Genomic DNA, 21,781 nt, shown 5'->3' with positions numbered 1-21,781 from the left:
TCAATATAGAGGGTAGATATATCACTATCCAGGGTCCACAGAATGGAGGAATAAAATATGGATTAGAGTGGACTTACTGATATTCTACTATAGAACTAGTGTGACTATTAATGGAAGAAATTGTAGCATTGATGTAGAAAAACCCATGGGATTTTAAAATCTGGTAGACTACTGTGAGCTTAGATACCAAATCTGACTCACTGAAAGTAAACTGTCCAAAAGGTTATTTTTGGTACACATTTAACAAGTACCTATATAGCATATTGTCCCTAATTTCAATTTATCATATACAAGGTGCAGAATATGGTTCCATTTACATATAAATGGCATTGTTCAAGTATTGACCTTTATAGCATGACCTAGCCAACTCTTAACTTAATTAAAATTTATATCTCATTTTGTATCCTTGTATTTGAAATAAGGGATAAAATAACAATTCTAGTAATGATGCATTTGTATATTAATGTTTATTTTGAGAATTGTAATTGGTGAGAGTTTTTTAAAAAACTGCATTATTAGCATCCAACTATATTTGGATTAATTAGAAGAAGCAATATAAATTATAAGTACCATTCCATTCATTTGTATTTGCATTCTTAAATATTCAAATTATATGAAGGGTTTGATTGCTTATGGAAAAATTGCTATATTTATGCCTCCTCTCTTTTTATTCCTTGATTAATTAAAAAAATATGTGTTTGGGACTATCCTTTACTTACAACATCATTAACTTCTGAATTTTCATTGCATAGATTCTTAACAGGAAAAGTTTAAAAGAGGAATGATATTCCTTAACAGTGCCACAAAGAAGCTAATTGTGCTCATATAACATTTATTCAATATTTCTCTTCAATTGCCACCATTGGTCTACTAAGTGCTTCAACCACATCAACAATCTTCATCCTGGAAAACAACCCTGCTGAATGAATTTCATAGAGAATTGAAGTATGCATGGAAGGAATTCAGAAACCTTTTTATCATAGGTCAGTATATGTTAGATTCAATTAGAAGGCCTTATTAAAATGCAGATGTTTAACTATTAATGTCAGGAAAACAGAATTAGTAAGTCTAGAATGTACTGTAGCAAACTTCTTTAACTCTCACAGAACAGTTTCCAAAATACTGGCATGGATATCAGTGGTGTAGTAGTTTGATATTATTGGTGAATTCCAAAAAGAAAAATTGGGTTATGTTTGTAAATTCGTCTTATCCTCTGGGCATAAGAGATTATATTGGATTCAGAGGTTTATTTGCTTACTTAATTAAGTAGCCTCTTGAGTCAGTAGGGCATTAAGTACCCACCCCTTGGTGAGTGGGGACTCACAGAAAAAAGACATGGCAAAGGAGAGAGTTGAGGGTTTTTGATGTTGGAGTTTGATGCTAAAGCCTCAAGCTGGAGCCCCAGGAAGTAAGCTCACAGAGGAAACAGAAGCAAGCTCCAGGAAGAGAGAAAGAGAAACCCTGAACCCAGGAAAAAAGAAGCTTGAGGAAGGGAGGAACCCAGGAAGCCTGAACCCCCACGGATGTCAGCGACCATCTTGCTCCAACATGTGAAAATAGACTTTGGTGAAGGAAGTAGCTTATGCTTTATCGCCTGGTATCTGTAAGCTCCTATTGCAAATAAATACCCTTTATAAAAACCAACCAATTTCTGGTATTTCGCATCAGCACTCCTTTGGCTAACTAATACAGAATTTGGTACCAAGGAGTGGGGAAGTGCTTTTGCTATTGCCATAATGCTGGAGCAGTTTTATAAACGGGTAAGGGGTATTTTTTTGAGAAATTTTGAGATAATTGCAAGAAATGACCTACAGTGCTTTGAAGAGACTGTTGATAGCAAGATGGATGCTAAAGAGACTTGTTGTGATGCCTTAGGAGTAAACGATGCAACTATTATGCAAAACTGGAGGAAAGGTGATCCATGTTTTAAAGTTGCAGAGATCTTAGGAAGATTAACTCATGGTGTTTTATGGGAGGCAGAATTTGAAAATGGTGAGTCTGGGCATTTCACTGAAGAAATTTCCAAAATAAATCCAGAAAATATGGCTTGGCTTCTACTTGTTGCTTAATCCAAAATGTTAGATGAGAGAGAAATGCTGAGGACTTAACTGTTTGGCACAAGGTAAACAGAAATTGATTCTGGAAATTCCAGGTCTTTGGAAATCAAGTTCGCAGATGAAAGATGCAGTTATCTAGGAAAGACTTGTGGTAAGTCTTACAGTCTGATGGCTTGGACCCCTGCTTCTTGCATGCTAAACCAACATGGTTTGTGAGGATGCTTTTTGAACAAAATTACTGTCAGCCTGGAATAAAAAGGACATGGAAAGTAGATATTAAAGGAGAAATAGTTTTAAGAGGAAAACTATGGAAGCTGAGGTCTGGGATTAGGACATCACCTTGGGTCAAGAGAGGAACCCCACCCATGTGTACAGAGAGGGCGAGTTTGCCCCAGTAGTTGAAGAGGGTGGATGTGACTGTCCAATGTTCTGGGAGAGTTTTACTGCCCCAGGGTACAGAGAGGACAGAGCACTTTCCCCAAGGATTAGGGCAGTTAAGGTCAGCAGCCCACAGGTCTTTGAGTGGTAACCCTCTCCCCTAAAGGTTAGGGGGGCCAAGTGGTCAACTCGTTGCTCTGAGAGGGTTAAGCCTGTGTGCCAAAGGTTAGGGGAATGTTGCCTTTACATCACTGTACTAGGTGAGTTAAGTCTCTAACCCAAAAATTTGGTAAGCTGTGGCAATAACCCCAACACTCTTGGAGGGGGAGCTCTGGAGCTTGGTCAACACCCAGATGCTTCATGAGGGTGAAACAAAGAAAATGGTCATTGGGCAAGTTGGTGGAAAATGTGGGTCCCCATATGGCCCCAAGGAGAAGACACCATCTTCTTAAGAATAACTCTCAAACTTTGAAATTGAACAGAGGATTTCCTGCACGTCTACTGAACTGTAGAGAAACTGTGAGCCTTATTTCCCTCCCAATTTCTCCTTATTGTACTGAAAATGTTTATCCTTTGTCCATTTGTGTATTGGAAACAGATAAATTGTTTTTGAAGTTTCAGAGGTCTATAGCAGACAGATCTTTGCCCCAAGACAAACTTTATTTATTTAAATTGATTGTGATGATTTAGTACTTGCATTGTAACTGATTTAAGTGTTTTTTTTTAAATATTGCAATGTGTTTTTAGAATTCAGAGGATGGAGTGTAGCAGTTTGATATTATTTTTGAATTCCAAAAAGAAATATTGAATGATGTTTGTAAACTCGTCGTATCCTCTGAACATATGTGATTTATTGATTCAGAGGTTTATTTGATTACTTAATCAAGTAAACCTCTTGTCCAGTAGGGCTTTGAGTACTTGTCCCTTGGTGGGTGGGGTCTCACAGTTAAAAGGCATGGCAAAGGACAGAGTTGAGGGTTTTTGATGTTGGAGTTTTGATGTTGGAGTTTGATGCTAAAGCCTTAAGCTGAAGCCCCAGGAAGTAAGCTCACAGAGGAAATAGAAGCAAGCTCCAGGAAGAGAGAAATCCTGAGCCCAGGAAAAAGAAGCCTGAAGAAGGTAGGAACCCAGGAATTGTGAACTTTTGCAGACATCAGTAGTCATCTTTCTCCAACACATGAAAATAGACTTTGCTGAGGGAAGTAACTTATGCTTTATGGCCAGGTATCTGTAAGCTCCTACCCCAAATAAATACCCTTTATAAAAATCAACCAATTTCTGGTATTTTGCATTAGCACCCCTTTGGCTGACTAATACAAATGATGACCCATAGATGAGGGGTCATGTTCACTTTATCTCATATGCAATGGCAAAATTTTCACATCCTTCTATGAATAAAGGCAAAATGTCTCCCTAAAATTTCACAACCCCATAAACTTGTAATAAATCATTCATGATAATAATATAAATATTAAGACATTTCTAATAATGATTACTCATGTGTCCTATTACCCATAGGATTAAAATACATAGGTCTGTGTTATATTTCTTAATCAGTAATCCCTACTTTTTCATGAAGGAAAATAGAAATATGAGGAACTTTTGTTATGTTGTGAATACATATGTGATTCCATCCCTTTGATAAAGCAAAGCAAACCCTGATGAAAATTGTCAAAATCAACTTGTACAGAATTCTTTAAAACAATAAAATATTTGAAAAAACCTGAGGAGAATTTTTCCAATAAAAAGTTCCTGAAATTTCTTAAGAAGAACTCATGTATGGTGTTATAACTTGACCCATTCCCTTCTCTACAGTTATGCATTATCCTTGAAAATCAGCCACTTGGGCATAATGGAAGCTGTTTAACACAACCAAGCAAATATTCGAGGGTTGTAACTGTGTTTGGGGTGCCAAAGTATGTCCAGTCCACACTTCTACCACCACATTGATATTATTTGACCTGTCCCCATGAAAAATTCCATTCACAGGGTACTGTCTTTACTTTAACTCTCAGAGCTCAGTTTGCATAAACAATCCTCTTCACAGGGTAATTGTATAAAAAATACAGCAGCAGTTTTTAACATCACAACTGCCTGCTTCTGCAATACCCAATGGAGAAAGCAAAAGCCTAGCCTAAAATTTCAATGAAAGATTTTAAGTATTAGATGTCCATAGGGATTTTGAAAAGTCATAGACTATCTCTTGAGATCTTCAAGGCTTGTCAATGTACAGGGATGTGAAATTGCCCAGGAAAACCTGAGAAGGACCCAATATCTCTTCCTTGACTAATCTAAAGCTCTAAGCATGCAGAGGGAGAACATTTAAGTAGAACTGTGAACTGCCTGAGCATAGAAAACATTTTCAAACACACACACTGTCCAAGCCCAGCTTCTGGAAGGCATGGGTCAGGGCAGGTGCAAGACCAAAGAATGCATTTGGCACAGAGTCAGACATGAACTTCCTTGGGATTTATGGACAGGAGAGGATTTATGGCTATAGCAGACAAAAAAGGTGACAGTAGTGCTCCACCCAGAAAGAGGAAAATAAGGGGCAATATAAAGGGTCACAGAACAAAGGCATATCATAAGAGAGTTTCTGCTAGGGTCACATAAAGTACATAAATGGGGTATCATGATATTACTGTAAGAAGGATACAGCCTGGAGGAAATAACAGTCTATGATACCATATGTATGTTGCTTTTCAATTCTGGAAAGCAGTTACTGGTTAACATAATGTTATCAATATAATGAAATAAAGTTACAGCCTCAGGTTTCTTCCACACAACCAGGTCCTTTGCCATGAGGCCATGATAGATAGTCGGGCTGTACACATAGCCTTAGGGAAGCACTGTAAAAGCCCATTGCTAGCCTTCCCATATGAAGGCAAAAGCAGGCTGGCTTGACTTGTCTAAGAAGATAGTAAATAAAGCAAGATCCAAATAAATTGATGGTGACATAACCGAGTACTAATTTCTTATAATAAGCCAGCAATATCTGAGACCACTGCATGCAGTGGAGGTGTTTCTTTATTTAATTCACAGTGATATACTGTCATGTGCCATGTTCCATCAGGCTTTCATACTGGCCATACAGGACTATTAAAAGGGCTTTGGGTAGTTATTATTATTCACACCTTTACCAATTCTTTGATTTTCGCCTTAATTTCCTGGTGCCCTCCCAGGAGTATGTGCTGTTTAGTTGCTTCAATTCTTCAGGGTATAGGCACCTTCACTAGGGACCACTTAGATTTTACTTTTAATATCTCCTTTATTCTCTTTCTTCAAAGTCAAAATTCTCTTGTGGCATTTTTTTAATGTGATATTTTGGAGAATGTCAATTCCTAAACTAAAATCAGGTATAGGGGAAATATACAACATAGGTTTTTTTGGGGAGATAACCTTCTAATTTATAAAACTAAATTTTGTTTTGTAGCACAAACAGTTTCTGGCCCATGGAATCACAATACTTTGCCATAAATAAAGTATATGTAGCTCCTGTGCCTACCAAGGCTAGCACTTTTTGTTCGTAGGTATGGGACCAATAATTGGTTAATTTTATATGTGAACTCTGATCCCCTGGGTCCCTGGTTATTTTTCTCACCTGGGGAGCTTGACCCTTCTCCTAGGGTAAGGGGAATGGTACCTGCCAATTTTCTAAAAGGTTCCTGGATTTGGAGTGGCAGTTGTCTACTTACTTTTCCTTTCCCCCAGCACTCTAAGGGAGAAATTTGTTAATTTTTTAGAAAGCTTCCTTCACAGCTTCACTGGAACAGCATTGGGCTGTCATTTTATTGCTTCTTCTCAGTGTCTGGGGGATAAGAACTACATACATTGGCTTGCATGACACACAGTTAGGGCCATCATGCCCTTGGGGTATCTTTCCTACCACCTGTACTCTTGCCCATTTTTTGGTAGCCTTTATGATTCACATAAATCTGTTGTAGCCTGTGAAGCTTATAGGACAGACTGCTCTTCTAGGGGACTTAAAATTGACACCAAACACCCATAATGAAGATTGGAGAAGAGTGCAAAATGGTATCTTTCATTCTTATAGTAAAATCTTTGGCATCAGGCACTACAAAGTTGGCAGCATAAATGACATGTTTTATCCCCAGCCCCCACCCCCCCCAAACATCCTGTAATTCTTGCATAGATTGACAATGGTGGGTGGCATGGAGTATATCTTCTTCAATAGGCCAGGCAGCTTTGAATTCAGCAATTAACCATACTAATAGTGATGCTGACCTTGTTTCACCAGAGGTGGGATATAAACACTGGTGTAAAGAAGAGTGGGTGTTGAATGATGCTAACTTACTTATTTTTACCCCCAACAGTACAATTCCTTCTGCTTCAGTGTCCCAAATCTTAGAAGCCAGTTAGGCAGGGTCTCTCTACATTTCTGCCTATATCTTTGCCCCAAATCTCCCAACTCAGCAACAGTATAGTCTTCATGTTTACATGTAACACTTTTTTGAAGGATTTTAGATACAGGGCCACAGGGGGCTGATTATCTGAAGACTTCCACTTTTGTTGTATTAAGGAGCCCACCCATGAGTGTTCTTCCTTCTCTTCTACTTTCAATTATTCTTCTTTCTCTACAACTGAGGAGGAGGCCATAGTGTCAAATGTTTTAGGGTCTCACCCTGGAGTGGCCAATATTCTTCAGACATGAACTCAGGTAGCCTGCTGCCCCTAGTCTCAATGGATCTACAGGCCAGGGTTTATAACTTGTTGGCAACTTTGCAAAGTAGATTTGTTAGTCTTTCATTTCTGCCTGTAAAAGGTACATATCTCTTTCTAGCTTTAATTCCTCTTCTAGGCAGTGTATAGAGATGTTTAGTACTTGTTCTGTCTCAGTAGCCATTTGCAAGGCCCCTAACAAGTGTCAAGTTATAGCTGCTGCTGTTTGGTGGTCTCCTTTCTTTTTATTTAACTGCAACTGCTCTGTGACTTGCTGTAGCACAGCCAGTATAACTACTGGATTTTTGAAGGCATCCCCATAAATTCAATCCCCACTAGTCCAGAAGGGCAGCCACCCTCCCTACCTGGCATTTCCCTGGGATTTCCTCCACAGATTTTCCTTTCCTGGAGCTCATGCTTGTCACTTACAGTGGACCTAAAGCCTCCTGGCTGCCTCAACATTTGTTCCAACCCAGTTCCTGGAAGCTCAGGTAGGGGCAGCTGCAAAGACCAAAGGATGCACTTGGCACTGAATCAGACATGAACTTTATTTGGACTTACAAACACAAGTTGGTCTCTGAAGGTGGCAGTTCAGAGAATGAAAGTAGAAGTCTGCAAAAAGGTAGGAAAATGAGGGGCAATATAAGGATTTCAAGACAAAGACCTTCCACAGAGTATGAGAGCAGAGGTTCCGTTAGGGTCACATGAAACCACAGAAGGGTTCTAACAGTCTTATCACAGAAAGGAAGTATATAATTTACAATAACTTCTGCAGATTGCTTCCCTATGGGGAGGTTTGTTACAGTTTAATTTGTATGCTGGGACACACAGGTGGCTATGTGCTGCTAGTGGGCTGAGTTTCCCTTAAGGAGGGGGAGCCAGGGCTTGGGACCCACTGGACCCTCTCCCCCCCACACACACACACATACTCAGTAAGTAATGGAAGATTTACTGGCTCAAAGCATTTAGGAAAATCTCTGATCAATCATTAGCTGACTACTGAGTAAACTGCATCCAAATTCCGATTGACAATGCATTAGAGGAAAAAGACTTGATAATCCAGTAAAGACACTATGTTAGGTCAAATTATTTATCCCAGAAAAATAACCACCATCAAAATAGAGTCACTACCAAGTACCAACTGATGATGTAACTAGAAAATGACCTTGAATTAAAGGTTCAATGCGGACCAGCAGAATATCCCTGTCTACATATAATAACAGGAGTTAAAAATGCTGTTTGACCTAAATTAAGGGGGAAATGGAAAAGACAAATGAGTTTATATGGGTATGAGTCTCTAAAAAAGAGTCTGGAGGATGTCAGAAGGATTGCCCTTATGCATACCTGAGCAGAGTCTCAGAGACAGATAAAGTAAATACAACCCCAGGTATTGGTTCTTTTGAGGGCTAAAGAGACCCACAGGTTCTATGGTCATGGCAGATGGGGTTCACTGCCATGTCAGTTGGCCCTTCTTTGGAGCTAGTGTTTCTGTGTGATGGAGCTGGACACAGATGGGATCTCTTTTCACAAGGCTTTCATGCTACTTTACTGTAATTGTAGTTGGTGCTGGGGTTTAAGATATATCTAGGGGATTTGAATCTCTGGACTGACAATATGATAGCCAGGCCCTGAGTCTCAACAGACTTCAACTCCTACACTCTGATTTATTGGACTTACCCCACTCAGCTAACATGGAGTTGAAGAATGTCAACCACCACACCATGGAGCCTAGAGTGCCTACAACTGAAAGCAGGAGGATTGCATCCAGTATCCATGTGGAATCTAAGCCTCTTCTCGACATAGATGTGCAATGGACACAATCAATCCAAGGTCCACAGAGAAAATGTGGCATTGGTGTGGGAAAAGTGGCCATGGTGGCTGCTGGGTGCAGGGAATGGAAGGGAGAGATGAGATGTGGAGGCGTTTTTGGGACTTGGAGTTGTCCTGGGTGGTGCTTCAGGGACAATTACCAGACATTGTAGATCCTCCCAGGGCCCACTGCATGGAACATGGGAGAGTATGGGCTATGATGTGGACCATTGACCATGAGGTGCAGCGATGCCGAGAGATATACTTACCAAATGCAATGGATATGTCATGATGATGGGAGAGAGTGTTGCTGGGGGGAATAGTGGGGTGGGGTAGTGGGGTTGAATGGGACCTCATATTTTTTGAATGTAATATTTTTACAAAATGAATAAAAAAATTAAAAAAAAATGTATAGTCTTAATCTTAATTCATTCCTGGACCAAGAACCAATAGTGTAAAGGAGCTTTTAAACATGTTATTTTTTTGGGGGGTGTGACCCAGCAGAATCCTTAGGTTAGGCCTTAAGCTTATTGCCGCAGTTTTATGTATTTGAAGTCACTTGGAGGAGAAGAACCTCAAAGTCAACAGAACATAGAAGAAAGAATAGGACATTTCTATGAGACAGAAAAGCCAAGGAAAACAAGGATTAACAGCCAGCCATAATGCTACCAACCCTGGGAGGAAGCATGCCTTCTAATATCTGAAACCAAGAGCCTATAAATCCAGTTGGTAAGCCAACCGATTGTGTAGAATTTGTTATCACAGCTGGGAACTAAGATGGGCACTAAACAAACAACAGGGAAACATTCAAAAAATTGGGAATTGAGGGAAACTTCCTGTACATGATCAAGGCCATATTTTAAAAATCCACATCTGTCATGCTCAATTGTGAAAAAACTGAAAGCTTTTAACCTAAAAATAAGAGCAAGAAAAAAATGCCTGATTTTACCGTTTCTATACAACATTGTATTGCAAGTTCTGTACAGAAAAATTAGGCCAGAGAAATTAATAGAATGCATCCATATTGGAAAGGACAAAAAATATTTCTGTTTATTTATGAAATGATCCTGTATATGAAAGAGAGTAGTATACAAGCCTTTACAGTAGTTTTACTTATATTGTGCTAAAGTGGAACAATTCAAATGTCTATCAACTGAACATTAATTGTGATATGTTCATATAATGGAATACTATTATAAACTAAAATGGCATAAAATACTAATTCATACAACACCACAAATGATTTTAGAAAGGATGACAAATGGTGTTCCTAGTTGTGTGAATTGCAATTTGCAGTAATGTATCATGTAATTTATTGTGCATATTCCAACATGATCTAGACTGATGGCTCTTTAAAAACTACTGAGACTGCTATGTCTCTCAATATTTATAGGGTTTGTCCTCTTCTCACTAAAACATATTATATGAAATAGTTGCGACTTCTTTTCTACATGTACAATTAACATGATTTCATCAATATAGTGGGTCTATGTGCTGTTCTCTTGATATTCTGACTGTCTAAATCTATTTGGACTGCATTTTGGTTAATGGCAGAAGGGTTATTACAGTCCTGGGACTAAATTGGAAAAGTGCATTGCTACCTATCCCACCCAAGTTATTGCAAACTTGTTTTTAACTCTCCATCTTTATAGGAATGAAAAAGAATTCATTCTGTAGATCAATGATCCCATACCATATTATTGAGACCAAGTTAAATTCCTCTAGCAAAGATAACACATCTGTCAGAGCAGCTACAATAGATACTACTAATTAGTTAAGTTTGTATCACTCTGTAATTCACCATTATATTCTAAGATTTGTATTTTGTAGGTACCAGACTAGAGAATTAAAAGGGGATAAAGTAGATTCCACACTACTGACTACTGTTCCCTTTTGTCCTTTAAGGGTGCTCTTCATTGATGTTATTTTCCCCAAGAAGAGATATTATTTTTATTATCTTAGGTGGTGTGGTAGGGGCAGTTACAAAACCTGCCACTTGGTACTCCTCCCATCCCATAGACCAAGGGAAAATTCTGCAATATATCAACTACATATTATGTTAATTTCGATTACTTGTTCAGAAACAGGGGAAATAAAATAGTTCTATGACCAATGATCCACAATAAGCCATGGAACTAGGCAGAATTCCATGAATTTCTTGGCTGGATGGCTATAAGGATACTTATATTTCTGAGATAAGTGTCAAAATAGACACTGTGCCTTCCAGTCAGTCCTTGACATTTTTGAGGGTTCCTCTTTACCCAGTTTATAGTTTCTTGGGTAAATGGGGTAAATGGCCTGAGGTGCCTTGGGTGGAGAGTGGGAGAGTCCTTGCAACAACCAGTAATATATAGTGCTGCTTGGAACTTCCTCTTTTTTTTTTTTTTTTTGTCTTTATTTTTTTAAATATTAAAAAAATATGAGGTCCCCATATACTCCCCACCCCCATCACCCCACTCCTCTCCCCATAACAACAATCTCCTCCATCATCATGAGACATTCATTGCATTTGGTGAATACATCTTTGAGCTCCGCTGCACCTCATGGTCAATAGTCCACATCATAGCCCACACTCTCCCACATTCCACCCAGTGGGCCATGGGAGGACATACAATGTCCGGTAACTTCCTCTTGAGTACTTGACCTCTCCTTTCTTCACTGGGCCCAGGTTTGTAAAATGACTGATCTCAAAAAACTGAAATTTTTATTTGGGATGATTTTTCTGTGGAAAGGGTGGCTCTCCTAGGCTTCTTTAGTCTACATCCTTGATTTCTTTTGATTTTATTGATTAGGCAACTCCTATATTGGTTTCTATCTTGTCCCTTGAGATTCCATTTCCCATTTTACATTTCCATAGATTTCTACAAGACCAAACCCTGCTCCCATTTGCCTATTCCAATTGGACACATATTATAATTATGCCCTTTAGTTTCTGATTGACTAGGTACTGTCACCTTGTGTTTGTTATATCATGACCATGTCATCTTCATTGCTATCAAGAAACACAGGTCTAAAAATTAAAAATGAACAGTTCCTAGAATAAGCCCTGGCATAAAACAAGTTGTAATACAGCCAGAGGGGTTTCAGTCCTACTTTGGTACTCATCTGCTTTGAAATTCATCAAATTCAGTACTTGATCTATTTCAGTGTGAAAATTTTGTTCCTGTATTCATAAATTTTGGTACTTGATGTGCAAAGTAAAACTTGGTGTCTTATGTTCAGAGATAGTTTGGCGGTTTCAAGAAAGGCTAAACATACATGTGCCATATAATCCAGCCATTCCACTTCTTGTTATTTACCCAAGAGACAGGAAAGTATACATTCTTACAAAGACTTTATGTTTAATAGCCCCCAAGTTGGAAACAGCTTTAATGTCAATCAATAAGTAAATGAAGAATATATTGTGGTGCGTCCAAACAATGGAATGCTATTTAGCAATACAAAGGAGTGGACTGTTAACACATGCATCAAAATAAGACTTAATCTCAAACTAATTTGCTAAGTAAGAAATCTCAGCAAAAGTACTACATGCTGATTCCATTCATAGAAATTCTAGGTAATGAAACTTAATCTGTAGATAGAAAGCAGATCAGTGACTGAATGGAGAGAGAAAGTTCATGCAGGTGTTGGAGGGAGAAATTACAAAGAAGCATGAACAATCTTTTGTGTGTGATTGGTATATTTAGCATCTTGATTGTGGTCAGGGTTTCACTACTGTTTACATCTGTCTAAATGTATAAAATGACACATTTTAAATATGTACACCTAATTTTGTCAATTATATATTGGTGTTGCAATTTTGAAAATAAAAGTACCTATAACAATGAAAGTTCATAAAAATAAATAATCCAGTTGACAAAATGATCCATTCTGTAGATAGCAGTTAACTTTTTTCTTCACCACCCCAGTGTTTGCTCAGTGGGTCCACATACAAAATGGTGATGTTGGCAGGATGGAAAAATGAATAGGTTCAACCTAATCAATATCCCTTCACCAAGGCAAAATCAGCTTCTTGCTGAATGCCTCCCACAATAAGTGCCAACCTGAGCCCTTTATATAACAGTATTGCCTATCTGGTGGCAGTGAATACAGCAATTCTTTACTATCATAAAATGAGTGACATGTTTTCCTCACGGGAATAGATCTGTAGTCCATATTTGAACTTACCCTCTATGACAGCAATATATCGCCAGTAATACTCAAGAATACCTTGTATATTGGCATGGTATTGCATGTAACATCTTCACTGAACAAGACATTTATTTGACTGAAAATAAAGTAAGGTAATGTTCTGATATTTATGGAATTCCTTGGTGTTTCCTTGTTATCTATCTACCATAAGCATCTAGCTAGACAGATTAATATTACGGCCTAATGAAACAATAACTAATAAAGCTATTAGCCTTATTGCACTGATAGGGTGTTTCTTCCTAGAATCCTTGGATTTGGCACTTAAAATTGACAATGATCCTTATTACTATTTGCTTCTACTACCTGTGATGCCAGGCTAACTGTATACTGGGATCCTTGTGTTTAAGATAAGAGCATTTCCACTGGCTAAAATGTAATTTCCATTAAAATATAAGTTATGACTCTCCGCCAGCCTTTTAGAGACCTTACTACCAGCTTAGGAATAGGAAGAAATGAGGGTCACTTTACTGGCTAGGATGAATATTCAATATTACCAAAAAAAAAACCAAAAAACGGTGCTGTTATTCTATGGGATCAAAAAGAAGCATGTCAGAACCCAGATTTTACTGGGTCGATAATTAGTAACTCCATGTCTAAAAATGATGAACAATAAAAAGCTAAGAAAACTTAATAAACACAAGTGAATAATACATTCTTTGAAATGAAGGTATGGGAAAAGTCACACAGAACAAATTAAAAACAAAAGAGACAAACAACAAGATAATGAAGAAACCAGACTAGTTTGGGTTCTGGCAAACAGTAATGGGAATTTTGAAATTGTCCTCATGACCAACTGCAGATGCATTCATATTTTTGTCTTTTTTTCTGTTTTCTCCTGTTGTCTTATAGGAAGAGCATTACTGATAGCTGTATTTTCAATTTGGGTTTCAAGTGGAAGTAATGCATAATTTGTATCATCTGATTACAATATAATAGTGATCGGACTTTGAGTTAATCTTATTTCAATGTGCATGAGAGAAGTATTTTTAAATGTAAATGTTGAGGTTCTTTAGGGGTAAAGATTAGTACTTACTTACTGTGGAGGTTTTAAGTGACACAGCTCAGAAAGACACATTGCTAAACTTATTTCTTTCCATAGGTATGAAACCATTGTAATTATGACATTTTGAGGAGGTAAGTTTAATTAAGGTGTGGCCAACCTCAATCAAGATGGAGCTTAATCCTATTATGGGAGTACTTTATAAACATAATGAAACTCAGAGAGAAAACTGTCACAGGAAGAAATCAGAAGTTGAAATCCAGTGGAATCCCAAAAAGAATGGAGAGGTCAGAAGAGGCCTCCATATGCATCACCATGTGACAGGGAAACTAAGAACCATGGGTCACCAGCTGCCAGTCCCAGAATGTCACAAACTTTGGAAGAAAATTTAAATTTGATGATGCCTTGATTTAGACTTTTTCCCATCCTCAAACTGTGTGTCTGTGAGTAAATTCCCATTATTAAGACTAAGCTATTTCATGGTATTTGCCTGAGCAGCAAATAAACTAAAACAGATTTTTGTAAAAGAAGAGTAGTATGCCACTATTGCAAATACCATAACTCTGTAAATGGCTTTGAAATTGAGTAATTAATAGAAGATTTGTGAGTGCTTTGCAAATACAGATACAGGAAATTATATATCCTTCTATAACCTACAGAATGGAGAGGGAGAGAGCGTAAACTACAATATAAACTATAATCCATTCTGTGTGATGATGCTCCAAAATGTGTTCATCAATTGCAATGAATATACCACACTAATAAAAGAAGTTGTTAACATGGGAAAAGAGGGAAGTGTGGGGAGTGGGACATATGGTAATCCCCTATATTTTCTAACGTACCATTTTAGGTAATCTATGTATCTTTTAAAAAGAAATAAAATATATATTTTTAAAAATGAATGAGAACTATAAAGAAAGTTTGTATTATCTTACAAAATACATAATTTGTCATGAACAGAATGACGGTAAGATGCTGAAATAAACAGAATTAATAAACAAATGTAAATTATTTAAATTTACATACTAATTTTGTCTTTTATTTTCCTACAAGGGAAATGATGGAACTCAATGCTTTGTGTTAATAAAAATCAATTTGTTTACTCTGAAACTTGAAAATCCCTAATATATATATATAATTTGTTCTTCTTTGAAGTGGAAGGCTGATTAAACAAATATAATTATAGTCAGACCCCAAGGGAACAATTACAAATTTTAAATAAGCAGTTCAGGAATTAATGAGTGTTTGTAATTTTGACCCTTCCATTCTAAACTATCTAAGATAATTATCAATAGACTGTTGCTAAAAGCATCCTGCGCATATTGTCAGAGATTCTTTAAAGATTCAAGTAGAAAATTACAGAGGAGATGCGGAGCTGAGGAGAAGCTAATTTTGAACCTGAGGTCTTAAAATAATTATGAAGAATACTATACACTGAGGATGCTGTCACTATATTCCATGCCTTGACATTCATATATGCATAATTAGATGACTTATGATTTACAGATGGTAAATATTAGCATACAAGTAAAAACTTCTTTTGAAAAGCCTATTGCAGAAAACATTAAAAAATAAAATAATTGACTGCCTTCTAGAAAGTTCCTTATATTGCAGGAAGATAACCGAAAAGAAAGGCTTGGCTCTAAGATGGCTTGGGGGGTGTGGCACCATCTTCCACTCATGACAAGTACCAGCCACTCCTAAATGAAATGAGAATAAATCACCCCAAAGTACTAGTGGCGTCTCATCAAAAGTAAAACTTTATGTCTATATCCTCACCTACTACAATTGGTCTGGAAAGTTCTTTACGAGCAATTCCTTAATATTTTCATCAAAAACAGATGAGATGTTCTTTCTAAAATCTAATGTCTAATTATTAATAATAATGAATATAATAATGCATTCAAAAATCACCAAAACAAAAATTATGCAAAAAGTCATATTCCCCAATGGAAGAATTTCAGCTAAATGTAAAGGTATTTTTCAATCTTTATTCATCCAAAACAATACTATTGGGAGTACCAGTCCTTGAATAGCAAGGGCAATTTCAAATCTAAATAAAACTACAAAATTGATTTACAAAACCCTAAAAATAGCTTAAGTTTTTTCAAGATAAGAACACTTCTTCATTTTTTTCTGCCTAATTCCATTTCACATGAAGTGTATACTTCATCTCCTGGCCTCCTCCTCCTTCTGGCTGTTCTGATGGACTGTTTGGCACTCCATGGTTACTGTTGTTTTCTCAGGCATATGAGAACCAGGCATATGATTTCTGTCAATTCTTTGTTCAAAAGCATCTCTGTACTTCTGGCCAGTAGAATGCACTGCATCTACTAGAATTCAGTGCCCTCAGCAATATCCACATATTCAGGGTTGTATTCTACTAATGCCAGCCATCAGTTTGGACTTATATAGTTTATTTCCTTCAGGTTCTTAATACCTTTTGTTGTCCATTGAGGGGTCCAATGTGGCACCAGGAAGGGCTCTGAGGAGGCAGAGTCTATGGCTTTAACCTTACATCATAAATTTGCACTTTCAGCTGGATTATTCATAGCACTTTAAGTACAAACAAGCATATTTTTTATCTTTTCCACCTTCCCATCCAGCTGCTAGTTTCTCCTTTATATTCTCTATCCAATAACCACAGTAACCTGGAAACAATAAATCTAAGCTACTTAAGGTAAACCACAAAAATTTACTGTTTATTTGAATATTTAGAGAATAATCTTACAAAAGTCTGTGGTGTTCAATTCCAATGATGATGCTCTTACTAACTTCAGTTTGAGTAGATAAAAATGATCATTAATTTGGTCTGAAAAACTAGGAATGAAGGCAAAGACAAGAGAATATGTTTTAAAATGTCACCAGGAGTACCATTTGATCATTTGCTCTAAGAGAAATTGAAGCAAGTTAAAATATATTAAAACTATGTTTTGTATTATGATAAACAGAAAATAAGAACTCCTTGGGGAAACATAAAGATTATTCAATTCCCAATGTTTATGCACTTCACAAATCATATGATAAAAGAATAATGGAATCTTTCTATATACCTTATACCAAAATTAGTTCCAGGGAGATTAAATGTAAACAAAATTAAACATGAATTTTAAGGAAAATTATAGGTAAATACTATTTAGCATCCTCAGGTGGAACTTCTTTATAATCATGAAAACAAAGTTTGAATTTACTTAGCTGATTTTGATATCCACAGTATGACTACATGCAATATTTATCATCTATAAAAATCTGTTTTCTAATATTTTATTGTATATTAAGTAATATATATGCTACAAAATACTATGTATAAATTTGAGAGGTATATTTTAGCATAATTACCTAAAAACAACAAATTTCTACATCTACAAAGCAAAGTAGTACATTCTAAATATGCAGAAATATGCAAAGCATATTCAGATGATACTAAAAAGAGTGAGGATTTGCTAAAAATTCCATTGAGAAGAACCATGGGTGTTAAAGAAAGAAAAGAAAAGGAAGACAATTGCAATACAAGCAATTAAGTGTTTGTCTTCTTGCAAGACATGTACCTTGAATGTATTTGGGAAATGAAAAGTGCATGAAATTATAATCCATAGAGAGACTGCAGAGAATGGCTGTTGTATTATGAAAGAGTTATTTGGAAAAACATAACAATAGTTGTGAAAAGGAGCATTTAGCTAGCAATTTTGATGTGAGGAGGGAAAATAGATATTCCCCAGGGAAGAAGTGGCTGCTTCCTCTATAAAGAACACTTGTTCATTGAAAAGCAAGTGGGTATTGAAAAGCAAGTGGGTATAGATGTTAAACAATTTAAAATAAAAAATACAAAAACATTATCAGAGAGAAAGAAGCAACTTCATTAATACTGAATAAGGAAAATATATACTACTAATATGTTGATATTCTATTTCAATTCAGAACTATCTTTTAATTTGAGAACAAAATTCATTAATTAAGGTCAAACACCTGAAATCATGAGTATACTTTGACTTGAGAGAGCATTAAGTATTTAATAATTTGGCACTGAGATAATTAAATGGTGCTAATATTATCTATATTATAAACTTGGAAGGACTCTCTGAGAAAGTGACATCTGATCTAAGTCCTAAATAGAAAGATTAGTCATGTGAAGAACATTCTAGACAAAAGAAAAAAGTGAAGATTAGATTGTAGTTTCTTAGAATCCTAAAGAAGAACTGAATGTATAGAGAAAAAAATTAGGAGAGTGTTTTCAGTTTAAGTTACAAAGATAGGTAAGGGCTGAAGGAATTTGAATTTTATTTCAATACATTAGAAACTGATCAAGGTATTTTCAACAGGACAGCAGAGAGATAGGATTTTCATCTTTTAAATGGTCACACTGTGTTTTCCAAGCAGAATCAATTGCAGTGGCATGAGGCTATTACAGTAATCCCGAAAATGAGAATATAGATTGAACTAGGAGTTAGCATTGGAGATGAGAAGTAGCAGCATATTTTGAAGTTTCAGGAAGAGTGAGTGATGTGCCATGGCCAGTTTGGCTTATACTAATTCCCAAGAGCTTGATATTTAGTCATTTAACTTATCAAATCATACAAATCAATCTCCCCCAGCCTAAATCACCCTAATGAGAGAATTATAAGTACACCACAAATCATGAAAGGTTGATAGAAAGGTATTAGGTAGAAGGAAGGGGCAATTCACCCTGAATGTTTGGCTTGAGCAGGGGATACATTGTTTTACAATAAGACTAAAACTAGGTGAGACTCTTTGAGAAATCTTCACTGGAAAACTTCATCCAAATTCAACAGAAATATAAGCAAACTAAAGCTTATTATGGTAAAAGTAGATGAGAAATTGGTTAAATGAGATTACAATTAAATTTGTGCTGCCTTTTCTCAAACAAAATAATGTAATTATTTAATAAGGATAGCAAATATTATGGTATGGGTGGGTTGGGTGGGGAGCAACTTTGAAGAGAGAAGCAGCTATTAACATAATTGTGTTAAAAAGTTGGAGAACAATTAGAGCATATATATTTAGGAAATTTGATAGGATCGTTAAGCAGAATTATTCAATTGCTATTTGTGGTTAGTAATTTAAAACAAAACAAGATGTGTGTTTTTCTTGAACATTACTCAGAGCTCTAGTGCATGGTCAGAAAACTAAACAGTTGTCTTTAACAAAGACTCTACTTTTATCATGGAGACAATGTAGGTAAAGAATGTCAGAGGTAGTTGTAAGGAGTTATTTTACTGTGAAGCTTGGATTCCAGTCCTAGTAAGCCGCACAATATGAATAAATCTGAGTAATATAAAATAAATGTGTCGGGTAAATGTCTTGAGGTTATAGATTAATAAATGTTAAATATAATAGTTACATATTAGGGATGATGATAGGGAAAACCTTAAAAAAGAGTACCTGGCTTCAGTGATTTACAATTCAATTAATGAGATGAGATGCACAAAACAAAAATGGAAGTCTTTTTTTTCTCCCCTAGTAACAATGAATGGAGAAACAGAGTTCTAAATTATATGGCCATAATGATTAAAATTCTATGTGAATTAAGAGCAAAAATTTTAAAATAAGTTTCATGAGTGTATTTGAAATTTAAAGGATGAACAATATTTGATATAGAGAGAATACTTTCTAAGAGGGGAGGTTGAATGAGCAAATCCTGTGGTAAAATAAAAATGGAGAGTGAGAGGGAGTGGATCATGATTCTGTATTTGACTATAAGAAAGTACTCTACTGCATTTTGCCTCTCATACTACAAGCTAAATAAAAAATACATAGCTCTGGATATTGTTAGTATGAATACACTACAAATCTAGTATTACAGATCAATTATGTTCATTTAATTGATTAAATTGACTTTATCTGCAGATGAATTCATTTCTCCTGGTTTCACAACAAATCTCTCAGAATCAAAGAAACCAAGTGTCAGAAAGAAACAGAGAAATTATAAATCCAATGCTAATGTCCTTATCAAATTACAAAAGAGGAAAATGTAACCAAGAAATGTAAATACACAGATAGAAAATTAATTGAAAAATTATAGAATCAGTTCTCACTACCATGAAGGAATTTTTCTCTTGGGCTTTTCTAATATTTCCAAATTCCACTGGTTTCTTTTTGGAATAATCTTGGCCATCTATTGATTATCCTAATGGGCAATGACATCATAATTCTAGTAACAAATGTAAATCCAACACTTCAGACTCCCAGGTATTTTTTTTCTCAACAACTTTTCCTTCCTAGAAATCCGTTATGTGTTTTTCCTCTTCTTAGAATGCTCATGGATCTTTAGACCAGAAAGGAAATATTTCTTTATTTCTTTTTTTTTTTTTTTTTGGCCTGTGCTACATAAATAAGTTTCATTCCTATGTTGGGAACCACAGAGTGCCTTCTTCTGGCAGTGATGGCCTATGACTGTTACATGGTCATTTGTAACCCACTGAGCTATCCTTTAGTCATGAATCACAAGATGTGTACCCAGCTGGTGGCGAGCTCATGAATCAGTGGAGTTCCAGTCAAATTAGGGCAGATGTGTCAGATTCTCAAACTGACCTGTGGAGACATTTTCATAAATGAAAATTTATGTGGTCTATATATTTGCTCTATTGTCACTATTCTCTTTCTGTTAATTCTTGGCTCCTATAACAGAATTAGCTCAACCATCCTGAAATTGTCATTAAACACAGGATGGACTAAAGCCTTTTCCACCTGCTCTTCTCACTTTATACTTGTAATTTTATTCTATGGATCAGGTGCTAGCACATATTTAAAGCCAAAATCAAATCAATCTGAAAGGACAAGCTGCTCTCTCTTCTCTAAAATATTCTGACCCCAATCTTTAATCCTATGATACATAGTTTAATCCTATGATACATATGTTAAAGAGGCATTGAGAAAAATTCCTTCCCAAATCATTACTTGGACTAACAAATTATTCCTTTATGCATTTAATTCACATGTAGATTTAACTGAAATCTACTTTGCCTGCATTTATAAATAATCCTATGATACCGTTTTCTTTAATGGGCTCTTATGTCTTCAGAGTTATGCCAATTTTATTAACTTATTTTAAAAAGCTACTTTTAAAAAGATAAATCTTCTCCTTTACTATAAACTGGTAAACTGAGATAGGTACCTAAACAAGATGACTTCATATGCATTATATCCTATAATTGAAATCATGACATTTTCTTTCCTTTTTTGAAATCTTTCTAAAAACCAACATAATATTCTTTATTTCAAATTTAAGTAAAACATTAAAAAACACTTTAGGCCCTGTAAAGTCATTACTAGTCAATTTTCTTATGTAAGTAAAAGCATAAATGCAGAAGGATAAATGTACAAGAACAAACAATTTTTAAAATCTGTTCAACAATGTTTATTTTAGCACCATTTAGCTAAGCATAAAATGGATAATATGAATGCCCATAATGATAAATACTTAAGTAAATACTATGCATATGCTGCTGTGAATTCTTCTATACTACAAGGGAAAGACTATATAGCTTCCTTAAGGATAAAAGAACAAATGGAGAGTTTCCCTAGCTATTCCAGAAAAGGACCAAACATTTGAATAATACTATAAAACATCACATAGAGCATGGAAGAACTTTTCCAGCTCAGGTTGGGCCAGATTGCTGAATCACAGAATTGTGAACAATTAAATGCT

General features: G+C 36.0%; 1 pseudogene; it reads left to right on the top strand.

Moving 5' to 3' along the window:
- Positions 1-1,841: 1,841 nt before the first annotated feature.
- On the top strand, positions 1,842-20,982 carry LOC139436160 (olfactory receptor 10AG1-like; annotated as a pseudogene).
- Positions 20,983-21,781: the final 799 nt, after the last annotated feature.

The sequence above is a fragment of the Dasypus novemcinctus genome, chromosome 19 (genome assembly GCF_030445035.2).
Source record: "Dasypus novemcinctus isolate mDasNov1 chromosome 19, mDasNov1.1.hap2, whole genome shotgun sequence".
Taxonomy (NCBI): domain Eukaryota; kingdom Metazoa; phylum Chordata; class Mammalia; order Cingulata; family Dasypodidae; genus Dasypus; species Dasypus novemcinctus.
The sequence above is the reverse complement of the archived record's forward strand: the minus strand, read 5'-3'. Positions and strand labels throughout refer to the sequence as shown.